Here is a 15,127-nt window from a genome sequence, read left to right as displayed (position 1 = left end):
ACTTAAGATAATACAGAAACGGCTGCACGCATACATTGACAGAGGATTTCCAGAGGTTCAAGTTGGATTCAGAAGAGGCTGTGGAACAAGGGATATCATTACTGATGTCTGATGGATTTTGCCTGAAAGAAGAGAATATCAGAAAGATGTTTACCTGTGCTTTATTGACTATGGAAAGGCTTTTGATTGTGTGGATCATGACAAGCTATGGACATTACAAAGTATGAGTATTCTTGAATGCTTAATTGTGCTCATGAGGAATCCGTACATGGATCAAGAGGCAGTTGTTCAAACAGAACATGGAACACTGAATGGTTTAAAATTAAGAAAGGGGTGTGACAGGGTTGTATTCTTTCATCATACTTAATCAACCTGTAGGCTGTGCAAATAATCTGAGAAGCTGGGTTATATGAAGAAAAATGTGTCATCAGGATTGGAGGAAGACTCACTAACAACCTGCGATATGCAGATGATACAATCTTGCTTGCTGAAAGTGAAGAGGGCTTAAAATACTTACTGATGAAGATCAACAACCACAGACTTCGGTATGGATTGCATCTCAATGTAAAGAAAACAAAAATCCTCACCACTGGACCAATAAACAGCATTCTTATCAATGGAAAAAAGATTGATGTTGTCAAGGACTTTATTCTTCTTGGATCAACTATCAACACTCATGGAAGCAGCAGTCAAGAAATCAAATGAAGCATTGCAGTAGGCAAATCTGCTGCACACGACTTTTTTTTTTTTTTTAAATGTTTTATTGTGAATTATATTATAGTTTACATGGGAGAACATTAGCTTTACATTCATCCTATATTGTTTCATTGCCATGGTTACAATCCCCTCCATGCATCATCAACCAATCAAAGGTTATACTCTGCAAGTCTGCCCCCAGGTCATCAGCACACAGCCCCTCTCCCTCGCTGAGTCTAGATTTCCCAGCCATTCCATCTCTCCATGTCATTTTCTCTGCCTCCATCTCTGGCGTCACTGTTTCTCTGGGTAGGGTCCCGCTCTCTGCTCTTCTCCCTTGATGGTCCCAGGGACCTCTGCTCCTGGACTGCAAAGTCAACCACTCCCCTCCTTTTGCTACAAAATGTCTACCTTTACATTTTCAACCCTCACTGTGAGTCCTGATAACAATTATTCACTATTGTACCACAGGAGACCTATCCCCATCTCCTTTTTTTGTGTGTAAGTTTTTATTGTGAATTATGTGTTAGTTTACATGGGTGAACTTTATCTTTACATTCATCCAATCATATTTTGCTTCATTACAATGTTCACAAACTTGCATCACCAAACACCCAAAGGGTATACCCCACACTCCTGCTCCCCAGCTGCCAGCACACAACCTCTCTCCCTCCCTGAGTCCAGTGTCCCCAGCCACTCCTTCTGTCTAAGTCATTGCCTCTGCCTCCATCCCTAGTGTCATTGCCTCTCTGGACACAGTCTCACACTTCAGTTTTTCCCTTGATTCCAGCGATCTCCGCTCCTGGACTGCAAAATCAGCGGCTCCCCTCCTTTTGTTACCAAACATTTACATTTACCTTCCCAACACTCACTGTCAGACCTGATAGCAATCATTCCCTATTGAAACACAGGAGTCCTTTACCCCTCTCCTTTTATCAACCCCATCCAGACAAGTTGGAAACAATTCAGTGGAGGTTCTACCTTTCCCTGTATCCTCTGGAGCTAGGTTCTCTATTGAAAGCTTGTAAGTCAGTCACTTCTTGCCTTTGTAGTCCCCCCAGTTTGGGTAGCCAATGTCTAAGTTCCCCTCCCTGTTGACCCTGTGTACCAAGGGGGTGGGAATGATCCTCACTATAGAGATTTGTCCGCTCCTTTGTCATACTGCATCCATAAGCATAGGTCATGATCATCCACTTATAGTGGCTTACTCCTTTTTTTCTCCCTCTTGTCATGTTCTGATCATCCAGCCATTGATGCCAGGTCAAATGGGTACTATCTGTAAGTGTGGGTGTTCTTGTGTATCCCCCCTCACTTTATATCAGCTGGATACTTCACACTCCATTCTAGTCTTCTGGGGCCATGTCCCTGTCCCTGGGCTCAGTTGTCCCCAGGTCTGTCATACTGCTGGTTAACCAGGTCTCAATCCAAGTTAACAGGAGTCTATTGGATGTGGTCGGACTTAGTTCACAACTTCATTGCTGTTTTCCCCCAAATTCTCCGTATCGGTGATCAACGTGGTCAGAAGCAGGACCATATGCCTGCTAGTGTATTCCATTTGAGTTTCAGTCTTGGAAGGGGGTTTGCCTTGAGGGGATCTGACCACTTGCCTTGATGGTTCTCTGGGGAACAACTAGCTTGTTCTTGTAGTAGTCAGTTGGACTGCTGTTATTTTTTTATTAATTTTTTTTCTGTTGGTCTTTCTTTCAAGAAGTATCTTCTGTTCTTCTAGCTGCTCCAAACTGGTCTGCTTGTCCTTTCATGTGGGACTGTCTCAGAAGATTCTAAACGAGGATCAGGATTTCACCTATGGTATACAAGACCTTTTTAAAGTGTTGAAGAGCAAAGATGTCAGCTTGAAGACTAGGTGCGCCTGACCCAAGCCATGGTATTTTCAATAACCTCATATGCATGTGAAAGCTGACAGTAAATAAGGAAGACTGTAGAAGAATTGATGCTTTTGAGCTATGGTATTGGAGGAGAATATTGAAAGTGCCATGGGCTTCCAAAAGAACAAACAGTTCTGTTTTGGAAGAAGTGCAGCCAAAGTGCTCCTTGAAGGCCGGGATGGCCAAACTTTGTCTCTTATACTTTGGACATATTGTCAGGAGGTACCAGTCGCTGAAGAAGGGTATCATGTTTGGTAAGGTGGAGGGTCAGAGAAAAAGAGGAAGACCCCCAGCGAGACAGACTGGCAAAGTGGCAGCATCAATGGACTCAAGCATGGCGACAATTGTGAGGTTAGCCCAGGACTGGGCAGTGTTTTGTTCTGTTGTGCACAGGCTCACTATAAGTTGGTATTGACTTGATGGCAATTAACAACAATAGCATTGTAGTGTGGGAGTGTGGTGGCTCCATAAGATAAGCACTGGATTCTGAGTTACCACCAGCCTCTCTGTGGGAGAAAGATGAGGTTTTCTGCTCCCACGAAGATTCAGAACCGACTCTTAACAATAAAACACCATTCTAGGCTAGAAGTTCTCATTCATGTTTCTACAAAACATTGGGTTTCTCCAAGTTGAATCAACTTTCTGAATTCTTAAAATCCAGTAATAACCATCTTTGACTCAATTTGAAGAAAATTAAAATAGTGTGTTTCATTTTTACCATTTTGATTTTCTGCCTTGTCTTTAAAAGAGAAAAGGAAGATTGTTGAGATTATTTATGTACAACCAAACACCTCATGGGATTTGGTTCCTTGGTTTGGAGGTTTATAGTCATTGTTTCAGCTAATTGGCCTAGTCTTGTGTCTAGTGCTTTTGTCCTACCTTCTAGTTCATTGTATAGTTCCTTAAAAGTTTGCAAGTGGCCATCCAAGGTATAACAATTGGTGTCTAGTCATATGGAGCTACTGAAGAAGGAAAATCAGAAATAGGAAGGAATGCAATGTGTAGCTTATTGCCTCCATGAACAACTGCCTTCTTTTCTATGAGGCCAGAAGAATTGAATGGTTATCATTAGTGAACATTTCTTCTCAAGAATCTTTGATCAAAATGGGAAGACTAGAACAAAATTTCAAATTCTTGAGGAATCTAGATTTCTAGATTCTTGGGGGAATGAAGGACTCTCTGAAATTACTGTCCTGAGATAATCTTTAAACCTTAAACAAACATACCCCTGAATTCTTCTTAAAATCAAACAGTTGTTCCACTTGACTAGTAAAAAATGTCTGTCTTGAGCATTTTGCTCTTTTAATATCTACCTATATGGGATCAAACTGACAACAGCAACTTGAAAGATTAGGGAGGTACATTAGGGGGCAGTGAGTTTATGTTAATGAAGAAGGAACAACTCCCTAAAGGAGGGTGAGAATAGTAGCACAACTTGAAGAATGTAATCAGTGTCAGTGAAGTATACTTGTAGAAATTGATGACTTAGTGTATATTCTTAACAAGAACAATAAATTATATAAAAATTTAGTGCTGCTACCACCTGAGAATACCATACATACTCTAAGCCAATTTCTACATACTTAGCATTAAATATCTTCTTTCTGTTCAACATGTCAGTGTTTCATAAGATTATGCCAAGGGTCTCCTGGTCTCCAGGAACCCTGCCAGTTGTCCACATTTTGGAAGCATCCACAGGTTTAACTTGATTCAGTCAAGAGGTAGCACATATCCATCCACAAGAGGAATAGGTTATGTGTAGAAGTGCCAAGCTCTAGGGACTCAAGTAACATTGTTGAGCAACCTATTCAGTGGTGTTTTTGACCAGCTGGGCAAAGGTATGTCCAGGAATCCATATCAGCAAAGAAGTCTGGTGTGGTGATAGTCTAAGCAGAACAGCTAAGGTTGCCTGTGTAGGGCAACAGCAGGAGTCCTGATTACAGTGGTTAAAGTACTTCCATTCTACAGAAAGCTGTTGTTTGAACCTACCAGCCACTGGAAACTAACTATATGGGGCTGTTCTATTCTGTCCCATAGGTGACTATGAGTAGAAATTTATTCTATGGCAGTAGATTTGGATTTGGGTAAAATGGAAAAGGGCAGGGCCCAAGGGGAGCACTGAAGATGGTATCCTGAAGGGGACTGGTGATAGTGGTCCAGGCAGTATGATAGGCTAAACTCAAGAACCTTTCAGATATATTCTGTGACCTCACAGAAAGATACACAGTTGGAGGACTTCGAAAGAAATGTTCAGGTTCTGTTATGGGTTTACAATGTGGTGACTCATTTGTACCTATTTACTTAGGAATGTATTGATGGGTTTGTGTCAGGGACCGAAGATCTAATTAAAAGTGGCTTAAGCCAAAGTGAATGTATTGACTCCTGTCCTGAAAATGCAGAGGACTGCACATAGGAACTCAAACGATGTCAGCAAGACCTGACTTCCTCATCCTCATCTGTGATAGTTAAGGTTTTGTGTCAACTTGACTGGGTCAGGATTCCCAGTGGTTTGGCAGTTGAGATGTGGTTATCTCCATAGTGATAATACAGTATAGTTACTCTATGATGATTGGCTTTGAACAGCGTAGTTAACTCTATGACGATTTGTTATGAGCAAGCATAGTTAACTCTATGATGATTAGCTATAAGAAGCTAATCAATTGAAAGGCTGTTTCCTTGGGGGAATGGCCTACTTCCAATATAATGGACACTTAGGCAAGGAGCTCAGGTAGCGTAGTGGTTACGAATCGGGCTGCGAACCTTAAGGTCAGCGGTTCGAAACTACCAGCTGTTCCACGGGAGAAAGATGAGGCTTTCTACTCCCGTAAAGATTTACACCCTCGGAAACCCTATACAGGGTCGCTATGGGTTGGAACTGACTCGATGGCACATAACAACAACAACAGGCAAAGACTGCTTGCTTTCTGCTGGGTTTGGATCTTACATCTGACTCATCCTCCAACCTCTGGTTCTTTGGACTTGTGAGCCAATGGCCTACTGTATTATCAGCCTGCCTGTGGACTTACTTACCTCCAGACCTGCCTGCCTACTGATCTTGTTTCATGTGACCCAGATTTGGGACTCTTCCATCTCTACAATTGTGAGTCATTTCCTTGATATAAACTTATCTTTATATATCTCTATTTATCTATCTATCAACTATATATAAAGCACTGGCTTTGCTTCTCTAGAGAACCCTAGAAATTCTCAGACCTGAGCTAGTTTATAGACCCCCCAATATCTTGAATGAATGAGTGGCTGGATCCCCTGCTAATCTTTCTGCTAGCCCTTCCCAAAGAGATCTATGGCATTTCACAAGAGTGACTGTTCATTGGAGAAAAGCAAACAATCAGACTTTTCAGGGATTACTGAACACTGGCTTTGAATTGACTCTAGAACTTAACACATTTGGTACTGAGAGTGGGTTTAGAGGAACAAAATCATAAGGAAAAATTTCCTAAATTCGTTATCAAGTCTGAGTAGTTTTAAAGGCACTGATAACACTGCCTCCACTAGTAAAGACAGTGAGGGTGCTCATAATCCATAGTGTGAGGTGGCAATATTAATACACAAAACATCACCCCCAATAGATCACATATTGGAGAGAAGTGAGGCTCTTGGTGGTTGTGTGTATGATACTTTTCTGCAATTCTGTCAGGATGAGAAGTATAAAGAAGCTGGTTGGTCGGCCCTACTTACAATAGACCAAGTGGTAAAAGAAAAAGATACACTCAGGGCTAAGGAGTTACAACTCAAGCACCACAAAAAAGACCTCAAAATTTCCACTTGTCCCTTGAAAGAAAGTCTAATTTCCTATAGTAGCAGAACCAAAACCAAACTCAGATTCTTACAGTAAGAGTGGCTGAATTACAATGCCAACTCAAGTCCCAACCTGGAATGGTGTCTGCTGCTAAAGTGAGGGAATTGGTTGGGAAGAAATGATAGCCTGAAACTTGGGATGGGGACATATGGACAGATAATCAGGGAACAGAGGATATAGAGTTTCTAAATTCCATTGAAACATTCTTGCCAACAGTTCCACCCTTCCCATCTGAAGAGATTATTCCATTATCAGTAAAAATATTATCCCCTCTGCCCACACTTGATGAGATTAACCCAACTGTTCCTGCTGAGATGATGCCTGAGGCATTGGGGTACCACCTAAGGATGATATCTTCTTGCAAGACATTGCTGAATGTCCCCAGGAAACATTTCCACCAATTATAGACTTAAGTCCCAGTGAGCCTCAAAAGATGAAGTACAAATGGTGACTTAGGGAGAAGTAAACTACACACCAAAAGAACTGCTTGATTAAGAACTGCTTGATTTTTCTATTATGTACAAACAGACACCAGAAGAATATGTGTGGGGGTGACTGTTTAGGGTGTGGGATAATGATGCAAGGAACATAGGGTTGGGTCAATCTGAGTTTATTGAGAAGAGCCCAATAAGCAGAAATTATTTAGCTTTAGAGGTTCGGAGAGGATCTTAAAGTTTATTTTGTTGGTTCATCAAAGCATGGATTGTGCAGTGGCCTACAATGCATCAAGTTGAAGCAACAGATTTGCCTTGGTATTCTCTAGAGGAAGGAGTCCAAAGGCTTTAGGAAATTGGCATGTTAGAGTGGATATATAAGGATAAATCCATAAACCTACACATGGAGTGCCCACAGGACACATCTTTTACCACAATAGTGGGGAACAAATTTGTGAAGGGAACTCCAGCATTCTTGAAGACAGCTGTGATTACTATATTATGTAAACCAGATTTGACAATGGGAACTGCCCTAATTGAATTAAGACACTTAACGGCAATGAGGCTGATTGGACCCCATGGTTGTAGGGGCTAAGTGGAAGCACTTAATAGACAAATACAAGGTGGGTGTGGTTAGCATAATGGACAACAGAATCAAAGCAGTAATCAGAATGGTCTAATTTATGTGGACTTAGACTGGGTGTCCCTAGGTGTGAAATAGATGGAAAACCTACTAAATATTTATTTGATTTGTACAAGAGGAATAACTCTAGGTCAAGTGAATGGCAGTCTAACTTGAATCACCAAAATAGACAGTAACAGTCTCTCAATCAATTTCCAGACTTGCGCCAGTTTACAGACCCACTAGGCTGTGTCCCCTTAAAGAAGGACCCCACTACATTTGCAGCTGTTAATCTTTCCTCCAGTCTTCCCCAAAGGGATCTATGGGCTTTTACAAGAGTCACTGTTCATTGGGGAACATGAAGTAACCAAATTTTTTGGAGATTACTGGACACTGGTTTTTAATTGACACTAATTTCAGAAGATTCAGAACGTCACGGTGGCCCATCAGTTATAGTGGGTGTGGACAGGAGGTCAAATTATTAATGGAGTCTTAGCTAAGGTCTATCACATTGTGGGTCCAGTGGGTCCCTGCATTCATACTGCAGTGATTTTCCTAATTTCAGAATGCATAATTGGAATAGACATACTCAGCAGCTGGCAGAACCACACAATGGATCCCTGAAACACGGAGTCATGGTTATTATGGTTGGAAAAGCCACGTGGAAACCATTAGAACTACCTTTACTAAGAAAACAGTAAACCAAAGCAAGACCACATTCCAGGTATGATGCAGAGATTAGTTATACAATTAAGAACTTAAAAGATTCAGGGATGGTGATTCCCACTACATCCCCATTTAACTCACCTATCTGGCTGTGAGTTAATGCGCAGACTGCAAAGCCGTTTGAACTGCAAGGATGGCAGTTCAAGCTCGCCATCTGCTCCTTGGAAACCCTATACAGGGTCGCTATGGGTCAGAACCGACTCAACAGTACTTAACAACAACAACATCTGACCTGTTCCAAAAAAAAAAAAAAAGATTGACCTTGGAAAATGACAGTGGATTATCATAAACTTAATGAGGTGGTTACTCCAATTGTAGCTGCCGCTCCAAATGTTGTTTCATTGTTTGAGCAAATAATACATTTCCTGGTACCTGGTATGCAGTTATTGAGCTACCCCATGCCTTTTTCTCAATTCTAGTTCATCAGGATCACTAGAAGCAGCTTGCCTTCAGTTGTCAAGGCCAGCACTACACTTCCACTGCCCTACCTCAGAAATATATCCAGCACTATGTCATAATTTACTCCTCAGAGACTTTGATTGCCTTTCCCTGCTCCAAGACATCACACTGGTCCATTACATTGATGATACCATGCTAATTGGACCTAGTAAGGAAGACATATCAATGACTCTAGACTTATTGGTAAAACATCTTCATGCCAGAGGGTGGGAAAGTAACACAACAAAAATTCAAGCACATTCTAAGTCAGTGAATTTTCTAGGGATTCAGTGGTGTGGCGCATAAAGAGATAATCCTACTAAAGTGAAGCGTTAGTTATTGCATCTGGCCCCTCCCACACCTAAAATAAGATGCACTTTGGAGGCAATATATCCCTCATTTGGGTGTGCTACTCTGGTCTATTCATCAAATGACTCAAATAGCTGCTAATTTTGAATATGATCCACAAGAGATGTTTCTGCAACGGGTTCAGGCTGCTGTGAAGTCATTCTGCCTCTTAGACCATTTGATGCAGCAGATCCAACGGTGCTTGAAGTGTCGATTAAAGATGCAGTTTGGAGTCTCTGGAAGCCCCATATTGGTGAATCACAGTACAGATCCTTAGGATATTGGAGCAAAGTCTTTCCATCCTTTGAAGATAACTATTCTCCTTTTGAGAAAACATTTTTGGCTTGTTTCTGGGCAGAATTAGAGACGGGATTCCAACCTATGGGCCTCCAGAGCTACCCATTATGAACTGAGTCTTCTCTGATCCACAGAGTCATAAGTTGGATGTGTACAGCAACACTCCACATTAAGTGGCTGTGGTATAAATGAGTCTGGGATTGAGCAGGGCCTGAAGGTACAGGTAAGTTGTATGAGGAAGTGGCCCAAATGCCCATGGCCTCCACTCCTATTACATTACTTTCCCTCTCAACAGCATTTAACAACAACATGCATGTGACTTATGTGCAAATTAACAAGGGTAGACTGTGATAGTTAAGGTTTTGTGTCAACTTGACTGGGTCAGGATTCTCAGTGGTTTGGCAGTTGAGATGTGGTTATCTCCATGGTGAGATCTAATACAGTGTAGCCAACTCTATGATGATTGACTATAAGCTATGAGCCAGCAGAGTTGTTTCTATGATGACTGACTATAAGCAATCAATCTATTGAAAGGATGCTTCATGGGGGGTATACTCTACTTCCAATAAAATGGACACAGGCAAAGTTTGTTTGCTATCTCCTGGGTCTGAATCCTGCATCTGGCTCATCCTCCAACCTCTGGTTCTTTGGACTTGAGCCAGTGACCTTCTGTGTTATCTGTCTGCCTGCCAGTCTATCTGCTGGACTTGTCTTTCTGCTGATCTTGGTTTATTTGACCCCAGACTTGAGACTGTCCCACCTAAGACACCATCTTTCATCTCTGTTTAGGCTATGGAGGCTCCACTGCCACACAAGCTTGGCTGTACCTCATCTTTCCCTGGTCCTCAGTTTCAGACATAACTGCAGTAGCTAGAGACTTGATATCCTCTCAGTCTCAGCCAGAGAGGCATTCCCTATGCTCCCCACCAGCCAGGTAGGGCAATGCATGGATTGAGGTCTGTGTACCTTATCAAGAAAGTGGGGTGGGTGGTTAGGCTGATGCATCTCACTCTGCCAGACTGAAGACTGGTGATTTCGTGAGGAAAAACAAGAGGTGATTAAAGTCATCAGTGATGTAAACTATTTTTTGCATAGTGCCTAATGAAGCTTTTCTCATTATAGACAAAACAAGAACGAATGTGGTCCATGCCTAGCACAGGACTATACAACAGGAAGTTTTCAAGGTGGCTCTCTGTGTGTGTGAGTGATTGACCTAGAGAAAGCTTGTGAGACCAGATCAGCCACAATTAGATCATGACTCCTGGAAATTCCAAGTGTGTTAGAATTGTGTTCCATAGGATTTTTAGTGGACTTGAACTTCCAACCTTTCAGTTAATAGCTGAACCATTTGTACACTTAGGGAGTTCAAGATTAGGAAAGAAGGTGGCATTAAAGTTGCTACAGGAGATCTGAAGTTACTCTTTACTGGTCCTAATCTTAAATGAGGAATTGCCACTAGAATTAATTATGCATTTGCCTTGAGCTTTTCACAACAGAGATGCCTCATCAGGGCAATTTGGTACAGGGTGCTTGTGGGTAGAAACAGCTGGTCTAGGGAGGGGTACATGAGTCATTCTTCCCAGTCTGGCAGCCCAAGGGGTCTCCTCCTCCCACTTGTTCAGGGTTTGTCTGTTGGGCTATGGAAGATGTCAGACACAGCTTTCCTCCCGAGTGCCAAATGAGACACTCGGCAATAACAGGTTTGATATTCATCTTGTCTGCTATCAGATAACTCTTCTAGTCAGCTTAGGGCTCACTCCTCCTCTCTCCCATACATGCACTGCTCAAATCCCCTATATTAAATTACTGTTGAAATGTTTCGAACTCTCAGCACCAGTATCATATAACAGAATGCATAGGGGCTTGCTTTTTAATCTTGCCCAAGAGAAAGAAATGAAAATGACTTGCAGGATTTTGACACGATGATCGGACCAAAAAAAAAAAGTTTTTTTTTTTTTTTTCCCCCACCCCTCGAATAAATGGAAACTTGTCAAATGCCATTATCAAATCACATAGCTTAGAATTAGTCTCAGTTATTGTTTTTGTGTTTTTTTTTGTAGGTCTAAAAGCAATAACGAGTTATAACCACATTCCAAGTTACATTTGGATTATTGACAACTCCACGCACAAAGATTTGTCTGTCCTGAAGGCAGATGGAGTTTGAGCTGATTTATCTCCTGGAGCCTGAGGTCCTGATCCCTCATTGAGCCATAAATGCCACAGCCAGCTCTGACCCTGACCTCTTCATTGGAACCATTGGGCCTGGATGCTCAGATGGGACCAGCTCTGAGGGTAAACTGACAAGACTCAGAAAGGCTGGGGGTTGGGGAAGCATGGAATCATTTTCCATTCCTGGTTTCCATTTGCTTGAGAGAAAGAGAGAAAAAAAAAATCTATCCTAATAAAGAGCTCTGCCTGGGCTGAGCGATGTTCAGGAATTATTTCCTGCCATTGTTCTTCCATTAAATAAATAAATTGCTCTCGTCTTTGATTTTTTATCAGAGGACTTTGACAGAAATTGGATGGGTGACTTTAAGCTTAAAGTCGTATTTGGGTTAGTTAAAGTCTTATTTGGCATTGGGTGATTTGGACATGAAAATCACGTTAAGTAAAAGTCTTGATTCTTCACTCTGGGGTGAAGAAGGAATTTAGGATCATCCAGCACACCTCCCCCTCTCCTGCCACCATCTCATTGGTTCTTTTCTAATGAAGACAAATGCCAGGCAACTCTGGTTTATCCAGTTACTCAAAGGTGTAACTGACTTCCCAATTTATTAACAATAGTGATTCATTACCATGACAATTGGGGAAAAAATGATTACCTTTGAATTTCTGATGAGGTAATCCTGCCTCTCTCAAACCCTGGTAATGAATCACTATTTTCCCTCCCTTCTCTGACCTAATTTTCCAAATCATGTACCTGTATAAAATACTGTGCAGAGGCGTGCATCTATTTATCTTACAGGAGTTTTCTCCCGTATTCAAGAAAGAAGACAGCCTTTCCAACTGGGAGGGAAGATTCCTGAATGTTCTGGGTTTGGAATTCACCAAAGACCAATCTCCCACATTATCAATCTACAATGGCACAATTCCTGGGGTGGCCATTCCCATTCTGCTGCCTGGCTGGATCTCTAGTATTTGAATCTAATGGAAATAGAGAGATTTATGTGAAATTTCTGTCATCCATGGAAAGAGGATCCCCAAATCCTAGTCTTAAAAGACTGGGAGATATTTTTTGTGATAGTCCATAATGTCCCAACCATAAGGACTTGATGGTTAAGTAAAGGGCACCATTGACTCCCATCAGTTTCAGAATCAGCGACCAGTTACTAAAGTTGAGTTTTGAAAACTGATGCCAACTAGATTATTTAAGTTCCCAGATAGATAAATCTGTCCTATGGCAGTAAGGGTGTTTCTGATTAACTATACTAATTTGCTAAGAGAATGCAGCTGTGGAGGGGGGAACCAGGCAACTCTGGTTTATCCAGCTACTCAAAGGTGTAACCAACATCCTTTCTCTCCCCCATTTCCACTTTTTCTTAATTATTTATTAAATACCCTTTCCCCTACCTTCAGACAAAAAACCTTACCTCCCACTGAAAGAGGAGTCCCTGGTATGGTGCTATAGAACAAAGCACTGAACCGCAATGTCTGAGGTTCAAACTCCCCAGCAGCTCCTCAGAAACCCTAAACAGGGTCTCTATGGCAAGGTCACGATGAGTCGGAATTGAGTCAACACCACTTAACACTAACAACAAAGCTGCAAGAAACAGCTGTTTCTCTGTTTTTAAATCCTTGGTTTAAAATACTCTAAAATTTTTCTTGCCAGCAGGAGGACTTACCTTTCAGTTAAAGCACAGCTATATAATAAGCATACAAGAGAGTGTGCATCTCCATTTACATCTGGATTGATGATAGTTATCTTTTCTCCAATATGTTTGAGAATAAAGTCAACATACGAAGGAAAAAAGTATTAAGAGACCTGTAAATATCTTTTGAATTGCTGGGTCCCTATCTGAAGTATCAATTTTTCAGGATCTTTCTCACCTCCAGCTAGTGGAGTTTGCCTTCCTCAGTTATCTGATAATGCCCTGTTAATAAATCTAATAATTATAGTAGTTACTATGTTGTCGTTAAGTGCCAATGAGTTGGTTCCAACCCATAGTGACTCTGTATAGGGTTTCCAAGGAGCAGCTGGTAAGCTTGAACCACTGACCTTGCAGTTCAAATGGCTTTGCAGTCTGTCTGGCACATTAACCCACAGCACCACACCAGGACTCCTGTAGTTACTATGGTGGTGGTGATGTGCCATGGAGTCGGTTCCAACTCATACCGACCCTGTGTTCCAACTCATTCCGAGGCTGTAAATCTTTATGGGAGCAGAAAGTTTCATCTTTCTCCCGTGGAACAGCTGATAGTTTTGAATTGCTGACCTTGAGGTTCGCAACCCGATTCATAACCACTACGCTAACAGAGCTCCTTGTAGATACTATAGTATATGATAACTACTGTAATTATTAGAGTGCTGAGAACATTTTGGCATATGGATGTTAATACTTGTCAGTTGAGTGGATGAGGGTCTGTGTTGTCACTTTTCTGGTTTTCCTTTCATTGTACTGTAGGAGAAGCATACTTTGAGGCTGCTGATCTCTACTGGGTTCCTCATGATTCGTTAGCATTCCTACTCCTGGCTATATTTCATATTCTCCACGGGGCCAAGACCTATCTTGGGGTATAGGGATAGTTGAGTTAAGTCATTAAATGGAAGCCCATCTGAATGACTTATTGTAGAATTATAGACTTTTCTAGTGAAACAGATATGATGAAGGGTGATTGAGGTGAACACACAACCTCTTTTGGTGGCTAGAGATCATTTAAATATTGATTGCTGAGAGGAACATAGCTTTTCTGACTCCTGTAATCACCCTGGCCATTTTGGTTAAGAAGACTTTTTTGATTCAAGCAAGGATTATGTCTTAAACATAATAGAGCATTAAGAAGCCAACAGTCCTTGTTATGAAGCTGGTGCTAAAAATGAAGAGGAAAGCCCATGACACTTTCAAAACTGAAACCAAAGCAAGACAATAAGGCCTAGAGGCCAGTGCTGAAAGTGCAACCACACACACAGAAGAACTACACATCACCCACCTTTCAAATACCCAAGACACAGAGACTCTGAAGACAAGCCAAATATCCTTGTAGAAGTATCCTCAGGAGAAACAAGCTTTTCTACTATGTCATCATCAAATTCCCCCTGACCTCTGAGCTGACCATGAAGACTGACACTAACAACACACTGTGTTTATTGTGGTTATCAAGGCCAACAGGCAGCAGATCAAACAGGCTGTGATGAAGTATTATGACATTGATGTGATCAAGGTCAACACCTTGATCAGACCTGACAAAGAGATGGCATATGTTCAACATATGGTTAGAATATTTCCAACAAAACTGGCATCATCTAAATTGACTAATTCTAAATGTAAACATTTCTACCAGACTAGAAAGAAAGAAGAGAAGAAGAAGAAGAAGAAGAAGAAAAAAAAGAAATAAGAGACAGGCTAAGAATTCAAGTCTTTTCGAGGTGTGTTTTGACAGCTTACTAGTGCTTCAGAAACCGATTGTTCAATGGTAGAATTTTACCTTACCAGGCAAGAAACCAGGGTTCAATTTCTAGCCAATGCACCTCATGCCCAGCCACATCTGTCAGTGAACTGTTATGATGCAGGATAGGTTACTGCAGTGCTTCTAGTCTAAGATACTATAGGAAGGAAGGAAAGACTGATCATCTGCTTTCAAAATCCAGCCAGTGAAAGTTCTCTGGATCACAGCAGCACGCTCTCCACTGCTCATAGTGATG

Source organism: Chrysochloris asiatica, unplaced genomic scaffold, assembly GCF_000296735.1.
Source record: "Chrysochloris asiatica unplaced genomic scaffold, ChrAsi1.0 scaffold00123, whole genome shotgun sequence".
In the NCBI taxonomy this organism is placed as follows: Eukaryota; Metazoa; Chordata; class Mammalia; order Afrosoricida; family Chrysochloridae; genus Chrysochloris; species Chrysochloris asiatica.
This window is presented reverse-complemented; position numbering follows the sequence as displayed.